This window comes from Rhinoderma darwinii, unplaced genomic scaffold, assembly GCF_050947455.1.
Source record: "Rhinoderma darwinii isolate aRhiDar2 unplaced genomic scaffold, aRhiDar2.hap1 Scaffold_69, whole genome shotgun sequence".
Classification (NCBI taxonomy): domain Eukaryota; kingdom Metazoa; phylum Chordata; class Amphibia; order Anura; family Rhinodermatidae; genus Rhinoderma; species Rhinoderma darwinii.
Genome location: NW_027464249.1, coordinates 3105001 through 3115785, shown reverse-complemented (window position 1 = coordinate 3115785; position 10785 = coordinate 3105001). Strand labels below are relative to the sequence as shown.

The 10785-nt window shown below is 46.6% G+C and overlaps 1 long non-coding RNA gene across 3 annotated transcripts in view; it reads right to left on the bottom strand.

Annotated features, from left to right (window-relative positions):
* Window positions 1-6436: 6436 nt before the first annotated feature.
* The window catches only part of LOC142728756 (uncharacterized), a 443369-nt gene continuing 439020 nt past the window's right edge, over window positions 6437-10785 (bottom strand). For all 3 annotated transcript variants that reach the window (XR_012877744.1, XR_012877745.1, XR_012877743.1), the window contains one exon: window positions 6437-6630. This is a non-coding gene — a long non-coding RNA (uncharacterized LOC142728756). The remainder of the gene's footprint in view (window positions 6631-10785) is intronic.

The following is a 10785-nucleotide window of genomic DNA, read 5'->3' as shown; positions in this document are numbered from 1 at the left end:
TCTAAATGCTGTTTTGAATACTTTGAGGGGTGCAGTTTTTAAAATTGGGTGACTTATTGGGGGTTTCTAATATCTAAGGACCTCAAAGCCACTTCACAACTGAACTGGCCCCTGTAAAAATAGCATTTTGACATTTTCTTGAAAATTTGAGAAATTGCTGCTAAAGTTCTAAGACTTGTAACGTCCTAGAAAAATAAAAAAACGATGCCAATCTAAAGTAGACATATGGGGGATGTTAGTTAGCAACATTTTTGTGTGGTATAACTGCCTGTCTTACAAGCAGATACATTTAAATTGCGAAAAATGCAAATTTTTGCAATTTTTCGCTAAATTTTGGTGTTTTTCACAATTAAATACTGAATGTATCGGGAAAATTTTGCCAGTAACATAAAGTCCAATGTGTCACGAGAAAACAATCTCAGAATCACTTGGATAGGTAAAAGCATTCCGGAGTTATTACCACATAAAGTGAAACATGTCAGATTTGAAAAATGAGGCTCTGTGTAATGGCAGGAAGAAGGTGAAGGGAACAAGTGAGCCCTAATCTACCCACCGCCCTGTCCCTGCCTACTTGCAACGACCCGCCCTAGGCGACGGGGTACAACTTGGCGGCGGTCCCTACGCTGTCTAAGTGCAAGGGAGTACAAACAGGGAACACGCAAGGGAAGGGGCAGTAGGCCACGGAACGCCGCGAGGAAACGGAGCGGTGAATGAGCCAGTCAGGATCAGGATGTAGTGGAGTATACAAACGCAGAGCACGGAGCAGGAAGCAAGCCAGGGGCAAAGCGAAGCAGGATAAGCGGAACTGAAGCAAGGCAGAAGCACGGCAGAAGCAGGCTGGAGCAAGGCAGCAGTGGGGCCAGGAATCCAAGAAGAATAACAAGCACTGAGGAAGAGAACACGGCAGGTATAAATGAACAGTGGGCGGAGCTAACTCCGACTGACCAGGCCGCGATAGGCTCTCCCACTCCTGAGCCTGCCACCCTGGTTGGTGGGAGCCGGTGTCAGTCTAAGAGGTCTGGCCTCAGGTGTCGACTGATTAATCTCGGGAGTATACACAGACGTAGTACCTGGCAGATCCTTTACAGTCCTCCCCCTTTTATGAGGGGCCACCGGACCCTTACTAAGAGGACCCGGTTTAGTGGGGAAGAGAAGGTGGAACCTCCTGATCAATACCCCAGCGTGAACATCTCGAGCAGGTACCCAAGTCCTCTCCTCCGGCCCGTATCCTCTCCAATGGACCAGGTACTGGAGGGAGCCCTGGATCATCCTACTGTCCATAATCTTGGCCACCTCGAATTCCACCCCCTCAGGGGTGAGAACGGGAACAGGAGGTTTCCTCGAGGGGGACCAGGACGGGGAGCAGCGTTTAAGGAGGGAGGCATGGAAGACGTCATGTATGCGAAAGGATGGGGGCAGCTCCAGACGGAAGGATACAGGGTTGAGGACTTCAATGACCTTATAAGGTCAAATAAATCGGCTAGCAAACTTCCTGGACGGGACCTTAAGGCGCAAGTTCCTGGACGACAACCAGACCAGATCCCCGACGACAAACCGGGGGTTAGCAGAACGTCTACTATCAGCCTGAATCTTTTGTACGCTCTGGGACGCCTCTAGGTTCTTCTGAACCTGGGCCCAGACTGTGCACAGTTCCCGATGAACGTCCTCTACCTCGGGATTATTGGAACAACCAGGAGAAACGGAGGAGAACCTTGGGTTAAACCCGAAATTACAGAAAAACGGGGAGACCCCTGACGAGTTACTGACCCGGTTATTCAGGGAAAATTCGGCGAGGGGAAGGAATGAGACCCAATCAAATTGACAGTCAGAGATGAAACACCTTAAATATTGTTCCAGGGATTGGTTAGTCCTTTCCGTTTGGCCATTAGTTTCGGTATGGAAGGCAGAGGAGAAGGACAGATCAATCTCCAACTTTTTACAAAAAGCTCTCCAAAATAAGGAAACAAATTGTACCCCTCTGTCAGAAACGATATTGACTGGGGCCCCATGGAGACGCAGAATGTGTTTAACAAACAAAGAAGCTAACGTCTTGGCGTTAGGTAGTTTCTTAAGGGGCACAAAGTGGCACATCTTGCTGAAGCGGTCTACTACCACCCACACCACTGACTTGCCCTGAGATGGAGGCAAATCGGTGATAAAATCCATGGAGATATGGGTCCAAGGTCTCTGGGGAATGGGCAAGGAACGTAGTAAGCCCGCAGGTCGGGACCTAGGGGTCTTGGACCTAGCACAAACCTCACAAGCGGCGACGTAAGCCCTAACGTCTTTAGGCAACCCAGGCCACCAATGGTTTCTGGTAATGAAGTGTTTGGTACCCAAGATGCCAGGATGACCAGATAGTGCAGAGTCATGGTTTTCCCTGAGTACCCTTAGCCGGTATTGCAGGGGAACAAAAAGTTTGTCCCCAGGGAGGTTCCCGGGAGCTGAACCTTGATCAGCCGCGATGTCAGAAGCTAAATCAGAATCAGTGGCAGAAACGATTATACCAGGGGGTAAAATACAAGCAGGATCCTTCTCGGGAGGAGGATTGGCCATGAAACTACGTGACAGTGCATCAGCCTTAATATTTTTGGACCCAGCCCTATAGGTAACCAAGAAATTAAATCTGGTAAAGAATAGTGCGCAACGAGCTTGTCTAGGATTAAGCCTCCGGGCAGATTCTAGGAAAACCAGATTCTTGTGGTCAGTAAGGACTGTTACCTGGTGTCTGGCCCCCTCCAGGAAGTGACGCCACTCTTCAAAAGCCGATTTAATGGCTAAAAGTTTGCGGTTGCCAATATCATAGTTACTCTCCGTGGGCGAAAACTTCCTAGAGAAGTAAGCACAGGGGCGGAGATGGGTGAGGGAGCTGGTACCCTGGGACAAGACGGCCCCCACTCCCACCTCGTATGCGTCAACCTCCACAATAAATGGCTCCCTTTGGTTGGGCTGAACCAGCACGGGGGCTGAGATAAAGCACTTCTTGAGGGTCTCAAAAGCCTGGACGGCCTCAGGGGGCCAATGGAGGAAATCAGCACCCTTGCGAGTAAGGTCCGTAAGAGGCTTAGCGACGACCGAGAAGTTGGCAATAAATCTCCTGTAATAGTTAGCGAACCCCAAAAAACACTGTAGCGCCTTCAGGGAGGCAGGTTGGACCCATTCCGCCACAGCCTGAACCTTGGCAGGGTCCATGCGGAATTCATGAGGAGTGAGGATTTGACCTAAAAATTGTATCTCCTGTACCCCAAACACACATTTTTCGGTCTTCGCAAACAGATTATTTTCCCGGGGGACCTGGAGGACCTTCCTGACATGCTCCACGTGGGAGGACCAGTCCTTGGAAAACACCAGTATGTCATCAAGGTACACTACAAGAAAATTACCCAGGTAATCTCTCAGAATTTCATTAATAAAATTCTGGAAGACGGCAGGGGCATTACACAACCCGAAGGGCATGACCAGGTATTCAAAATGACCTTCGGGTGTGTTGAACGCAGTTTTCCACTCATCCCCCTCTTTGATGCGGATAAGGTTATATGCCCCCCGTAGATCGAACTCAGAAAACCATTGGGCCCCCTGAACCTGATTAAAAAGATCCGGAATCAAAGGAAGGGGATACTGGTTCCTTACGGTGACCTTATTCAGGTTCCGATAATCAATGCACGGCCTAAGACCACCATCCTTCTTCCCCACGAAGAAGAAGCCTGCACCTACAGGAGAAGTCGAGGGGCGAATGAAACCCTTGGCCAGGCATTCTTGGATATACTCCCTCATAGCTTCACGTTCAGGACATGAAAGATTAAATATCCTACCCTTAGGAAGCTTGGCACCAGGCACCAAATCGATGGCGCAATCGTAATCTCTATGAGGGGGCAACACCTCGGAGGCCTCCTTAGAAAACACATCAGCGAAGTCCTGAACAAACTCAGGAAGCGTGTTTACCTCCTCCCGGGGAGAAATAGAGTTAACCGAAAGACATGACATCAGGCATTCACTACCCCATTTGGTGAGATCCCCAGTATTCCAATCAAACGTGGGATTATGCAGCTGCAACCAGGGAAGACCTAATACCAGATCGGACGATAATCCCTGCATCACCAGTACAGAGCACTGCTCCAAATGCATGGAGCCAACAAGGAGTTCAAAAACAGGAGTATGCTGAGTAAAATAACCATTAGCAAGAGGAGTGGAGTCGATACCCACTACCGGGATAGGATAAGGCAAATCAATAAAAGGCATTTTTAGAGACATAGCAAATTCCACAGACATGATTATAGCAGATGAGCCAGAATCCACGAAGGCACTGCCAGTGGCAGACCGGCCAGCAAACGAGACCTGAAAGGGAAGCAAAATTTTATTGCGTTTCATATTAACGGGAAATACCTGTGCGCCCAAGTGACCTCCCCGATGATCACTTAGGCGCGGAAGTTTTCCGGCTGTTTATTCTTGCGCCTGGGACAGGTGTTCAGTAGATGCTTGTCGTCCCCACAATAGAAGCAGAGACCATTCTTCTTGCAAAACTCTCTACGTTGTCGAGGGGACATGGAGGCCCCGAGTTGCATAGGTACCTCCGAGTCCTCCGTGGAAGAGCGAGGAGACGGGACCTCGGGGGGAATCACAGGGAAGTCAGAGGGGAACACATTGAAACGTTCAAGCTGACGTTCCCTGAGACGTCGGTCAAGTCGTACTGCTAGGGCCATAACCTGGTCTAGGGAGTCATAAGAGGGGTAGCTAACCAGCAGATCCTTCAGGGGATCAGATAATCCTAACCTAAACTGGCACCTTAGGGCCGGGTCGTTCCACCGCGAAGCTACGCACCACTTTCTAAAATCAGAACAGTATTCCTCAACAGGTCTCCTACCCTGACGTAAGGTCACCAGCTGACTCTCGGCTAAGGCAGTCCTGTCAGTCTCGTCGTAAATGAGTCCGAGGGCAGAGAAAAAATGATCAACGGAGGAAAGTTCAGGGGCGTCAGGAGCCAAGGAGAAGGCCCACTCTTGGGGCCCTTCCTGGAGTCGGGATATAATGATACCCACCCGCTGGTTCTCGGAACCTGAGGAGTGAGGTTTTAGGCGGAAATAAAGTCTGCAACTCTCCCGGAAGGAGAGAAAAGTCTTACGGTCCCCTGAGAACCGGTCAGGTAACTTGAGGTCGGGTTCTAGAGGTGAGGTGAGGGGTACTACTAAGGCAGCGTCAGCCTGGTTGACCCTCTGAGCCAGGGCCTGGACCTGTAGGGAGAGGCCCTGCATCTGCTGGGTCAGGGTCTCAAGGGGGTCCATGATAGCGTCAGCGTAGGAGAAATGGTAGACTAGGTATGGGCTTGTTATTATGTAATGGCAGGAAGGAGGTGAAGGGAACAAGTGAGCCCTAATCTACCTACCGCCCTGTCCCTGCCTACTTGCAACAACCCGCCCTAGGCGACGGGGTACAACTTGGCGGCGGTCCCTACGCTGTCAAAGTGCAAGGGAGTACAAACAGGGAACAAGCAAGGGAAGGGGCAGTAGGCCACGGAACGCCGCGAGGAAACGGAGCGGTGAATGAGCCAGTCAGGATCAGGATGTAGTGGAGTATACAAACGCAGAGCACGGAGCAGGAAGCAAGCCAGGGGCAAAGCGAAGCAGGATAAGCGGAACTGAAGCAAGGCAGAAGCACGGCAGAAGCAGGCTGGAGCAAGGCAGCAGTGGGGCCAGGAATCAAAGAAGAATAACAAGCACTGAGGAAGAGAACACGGCAGGTATAAATGAACAGTGGGCGGAGCTAACTCTGACTGACCAGGCCGCGATAGGCTCTCCCACTCCTGAGCCTGCCACCCTGGTTGGTGGGAGCCGGTGTCAGTCTAAGAGGTCTGGCCTCAGGTGTCGACTGATTAATCTCGGGAGTATACACAGACGTAGTACCTGGCAGATCCTTTACACTCTGTCAGGAAGGTCAAAAGCGGCCAAAGAGGGAAGGGGTTAAGGAAGAATGATGTCAGAAAGTCGATAATCGTAGGTATCAGTACCGATTTAGTTTGCAGTAATATACAATTCACTCCTGTATTTCACTGAAGTCACGTTGGAGTATTCTATGTTGTTTGGTAAGAGTGTTGTTGTCAGATTGCTTTAAGAAAAGAATGATGTCAGAAAGCTGAAATACATAGACTATGATGTATAGAGCTACGAGCACTCCATAGTCCTTTGTCTGGTTTAGGTCCAAGTGGATTGAAGAAGTCGGCCATTGCAGAGTTTCAGGAGACTGGCTGTCATCAAATACTGTAGAATCTAATGCTATTATTCTTGACCTCTTGTAGGGGAGCAAAGAACAGTACCTGTTGCAGCTGTTTCATGTGAGGTGGGCTTACATGCAGCAACCTCCTTCTTCTCACCTGGGGGTCTTCTGTGCGGTATATTATCCTCAAACCCACTTATCTTTTCCTTCAGGTCAAGGAATTTTCCGTCTAACAGAGGATCAAGTTACAACTGCTCGCAGGTCTCCAGTAATAATTGGTTTCTCTCACGGGTGATGAGTCGGTCTAAATAATATGTGCAGATTTCTTCACATAGGAAGAATCGATCCAGGTATCTCTTCTTTCACACCTCACGGCAGTAAGGATGGTCAGCAGCAGTACCTTGAAGAGACTTCCCCAAAGCACTGTAAATAAACCAGAATGTAAAACTAATTGATCATTATAAAGTTTCACAGATTAACGGAATAAGTCTCTTCAGTACATTTATGTTGAGCCTCTTGCACCTGAGTCTTAACTCTCTCAGGCTGGGTTTACACTGTGCGTTTTTGCCATGAATTTTTTTTGTTTTGGTAGATAAACTAACGTGGAAGTTCATCAAACCAAACAAAAAAAGAATGCTAAAAACGCAACAAAAACGCACATTGTAAACCAAGCCTAAAACTGCTTCTGAAGCCTTATCACATATTGGACAAGGGTGTCATGTGACAAATATAGTTCTGAGTCTGTAGGTGTTATGGGCAACCTGGGTAATTTTCGAACAAAATTTCATAAGGAGTTAGTACATGGTCGGTGGGGGTCCCAGTAGTGGGGCCCTTAGCGATCATATATTTATCACCTATCCAGTGGATAGGTGATAAATGTTCTTAGTGGGAAAACCCTTTAGCTTAAAGGGGTTTTCCAGTCCTAAGAAATTGTAGGAATTTCTTGACATAAATTTCTTGGTTTTGTATAACGGTCATTTAAGCACGACCATCTTTCGGAAAGCAACAGCGGTGAATTCTTTATTGCACGCATCATCGTTTTATACTCCTCATATTGTGCGTTCCATCCCGACAGGCCAATTCTTGAGGGCTAAATGAGTGATTTAATTCTCATCGGAATTTTAAAGAACAGGCCTCAAATCTGAAAAAGAGATTAAGACAACGTGGCTACAGAAATATAGATGCTGAAAAAGGATGCCAAAGAGCAAGGAGTACTAATCGGGACATTCTGTTGAGACAAAAGGTACGTAGATCAAAGGAAATCTGGTCAGATTTGTAACCAACTCTAACACACAATGGCAGAATGATCCCGATCTTAGGGGTGTTCTTCCACACCGACCATTGATGGTGGCTAAAAGAAGCAGAACACTAAAGGACATGTTAGTAAGAAGCCATTATGTACCTCCCTGTGTGTCATCGGGCCCTAAGTGGGGCTCATTCCCATGTGGCCACTGCTCTATCTGTAGCATGATTGTTAAGACAGACACATTTTGTGATTCATCAGGATGTGATGAACACAAAATTGTGCACGTCATTAATTGCAGTACCACGGGGGTCATATATCGCGCTACATGCACTTGTGGTTTGATATACGTGGGTATGACCACACAAGATCTAAGGGTACGCACCCAGGAACATGCCAAGGATATCAGGGCAGCAGTGAAATTGGACCCTCAGAAACTCATCAAATTTAAACCAATACCTAAGCACTTTAGGGAGAAATACAAGGGCAGATGTCAGGATTTAAAAGTTCCTGAAATTGCTAAACTTTCTTTGGGCTCCCGAGGAGGGAATCTAGCCAAACGTCATGAGCAAATTGAATGTCGTTGGATCATAAAGTTACGCACCCAAGCTCCTTTGGGCCTGAATGAGAAGGTATCATTTGTGCCTTTCTTATAGTATGGCTTTGCACAGGTTGTGAACAATATTGCCAGTGATATCTCCCTTTGCAGTATTTTGGGGATTCTTCCATTTTTATATTAAATGTTAGGGCTTCTACTCTTCTACTGGGGATTGTTGTTTGGTTTGGTTTGATGGGTTGTATATTTTGATTTTATTCTTTATCTTTTGTGAGTAACTGTATACTCCTTTTCTGGGTATAACGCTCGTTCATCGGCTGATTGTAACGTTTATGCAGCCGAAAATATTACCGTTGTTGGCAGCACATCTCCCTGTTCATTTTTTTTTTTTTACATAGACCAAAAGAATATTAAAACTAAAAACATTTTCGCTCAAAAGCAGTGGATTTTTTTTTTTAACATATCTGGAATCGCGACACCTGTAAAAGTCCAAACTGTTACAATATAAAATGAAAGCCCAAAATCGCTGTGTTTTTTAGTCACCTCGTATCCCACAAAAGAATTTAATAAAAAGTGGTCAAAAAGTCTTATGTACCCCAAAATGGTACAAATTAAAACGACAGCTCGGCCTGCAGAAAATAAGCCCTCATATAGACAGAAAAATCAAAAAGTTATGTCTCAGAATATGGCAACACAAAACAAATTTTATTTTTAATAATGAATTTTCTCCTTGTAAGGGCTTGTCCACACGTAACGAAAATGGCTGCGTATTTTCCATTCGGAATTGCGAACGGATAATACGCAGCAGAATACAGTAGCAGCAAAGTGGGTGTGAATGAGCGAATGTTATCCACACGCTGCATAAAATGTCAGTCCTGAAATTCACCGGCTGTATGTAAATTCCTGCTGCGGAAAGTGGACTGAATTCCTGCGTTTTTCAGAGGAAATGTCACCATCTCACAGACTTGGAAAAAAAACGCAGCAAAATCCGGAATATTCTACAGTAAAAAAATGCAGGAAATGTTTTTCCATAGCAGATTGTCTGCTAGTCCAAGCGGAAATTCCTGCAGCAATTCCGTTACATGTGGACAAGCCCTTAAAGTAGTAAACCATAAAAAAAACATATAAATTTGGTATTGCCGTAATCGTACTGACCCGCAGAATAAAGTTAACTAGTCATTTTTACAAACGGTGAATTCCATAAAAGTGAAACCAAGAAAACAAAGCTATCGCTGCTATGCTATATCTTCACTTTCCACACGACCCCCCCCCCCCCCCCCCCCCGCACAGAGAATTTTAAAAAAAATGGTTTTTGGAAGGTGGGGAGGAAAAAATGTGAATAAAAATAATGTCGGCGATGGGAAGGGGTTAATAATGTGCTTTGTGTTTGTGTCTGACTAAACACATAGACGTCATTCTTGCCTACTCTCCAGGATTGTCCAGTAGTCTACAAGAAATCTCCCGGCAGAGAAGGAGGTCTCCTGAAAGTCTCCTGACGGCTGAGAACAGGGGCTCTTGCTGCATATTTATTTCTATGGCCGCATGGTAGCTGTGTAAACATGTATCATTGAGCTCCTGCTTGTGGCTGCACGCAGGGAAGCACTCTACTGGCACTGTTTATGGGGCACTCTACTGGCACTGTTTATGGGGCACTCTACTGTCACTGTTTATGGGGCACTCTACTGGCACTGTTTATGGGGCACTCTACTGGCACTGTTTATGGGGCACTCTACTGGCACTGTTTATGGGGCACTCTGCTAGTATTGGTAATGGAGCCATTTTGGCTGTTGTGGGGGAGTGGATGCAGCTTAGGACTCCTAGAAAACGATTATTTACCCTCACAAACTGAAATGATTGATTCCATATCAAGCCTTGTCTCTTATTTAGACTGGTACAAATCCTAGGATTTATTGACAGAGCTATGACAATCATGATGGATCCGTTGTGTAAAAGATCCCATTGACTTCTAATGGGTCAGTGAGGTTTCGGGCTCTAATGGTGTTGTGAACAGAGCCTAACCTGTGTAGAGTTTTGATGAATCATGAGCTGGGAAGAGTTCCATTTACACCTCTTACAGCAAGTACTAAAGCCTCTAACATGTATTGTATATCTGACAAGTTACAATTCTGTATTTCACCCTCTGTCGCCATGCAGTGCTTTAATGAGACGCCATATCCTCCCTATGGCGTGTGGTGGAGCATGACACATTTTCTTTTCTTCTTACGGAATGTGTAAAATTAGAGGAACAGTGTAGGCCCATAATGCAATACAGATCCGTGTGTGTCTCTGTGTGTGTCTGTTTGTGTGTGTGTCTGTGCGTGTGTGTATGTGAGTGTGTGTGTGTGAGTGTATGTATGTGCGTGTGTGTATGTGTCTGTGTGTGTGTGTGTATGTGTTGCGTGCGTGCGTGTGTGTGTGTGTATGTATGTGCGTGTGTGTGTGTGTATATGTGTGTGTGTGTATGTATGTGCGTGTGTGTGTATGTATGTGCGTGTGTGTCTGTGTGTGTCTGTGTGTGTGTGTGTCTGTGTGTTGCCCGATTTGGAAGTTTATGACAAAAAAAGCCACAACACCTAGCCATGAGAACCCAGGTGTAATGGGATATGGGAATAACAACATTCACAAGTCTTGTACATCTTTCCGCTGTGGTAATTCTTGCCCCGGGGGAACCTCCTACTCTTACTGGAATCATTAAAGCAGAGGCCGGCGGTTATGTGAGGTGGACGTGTACAATATAAGGCACCGCTGTCACAATCATTATCCTGTGTCGCCCTAGAAG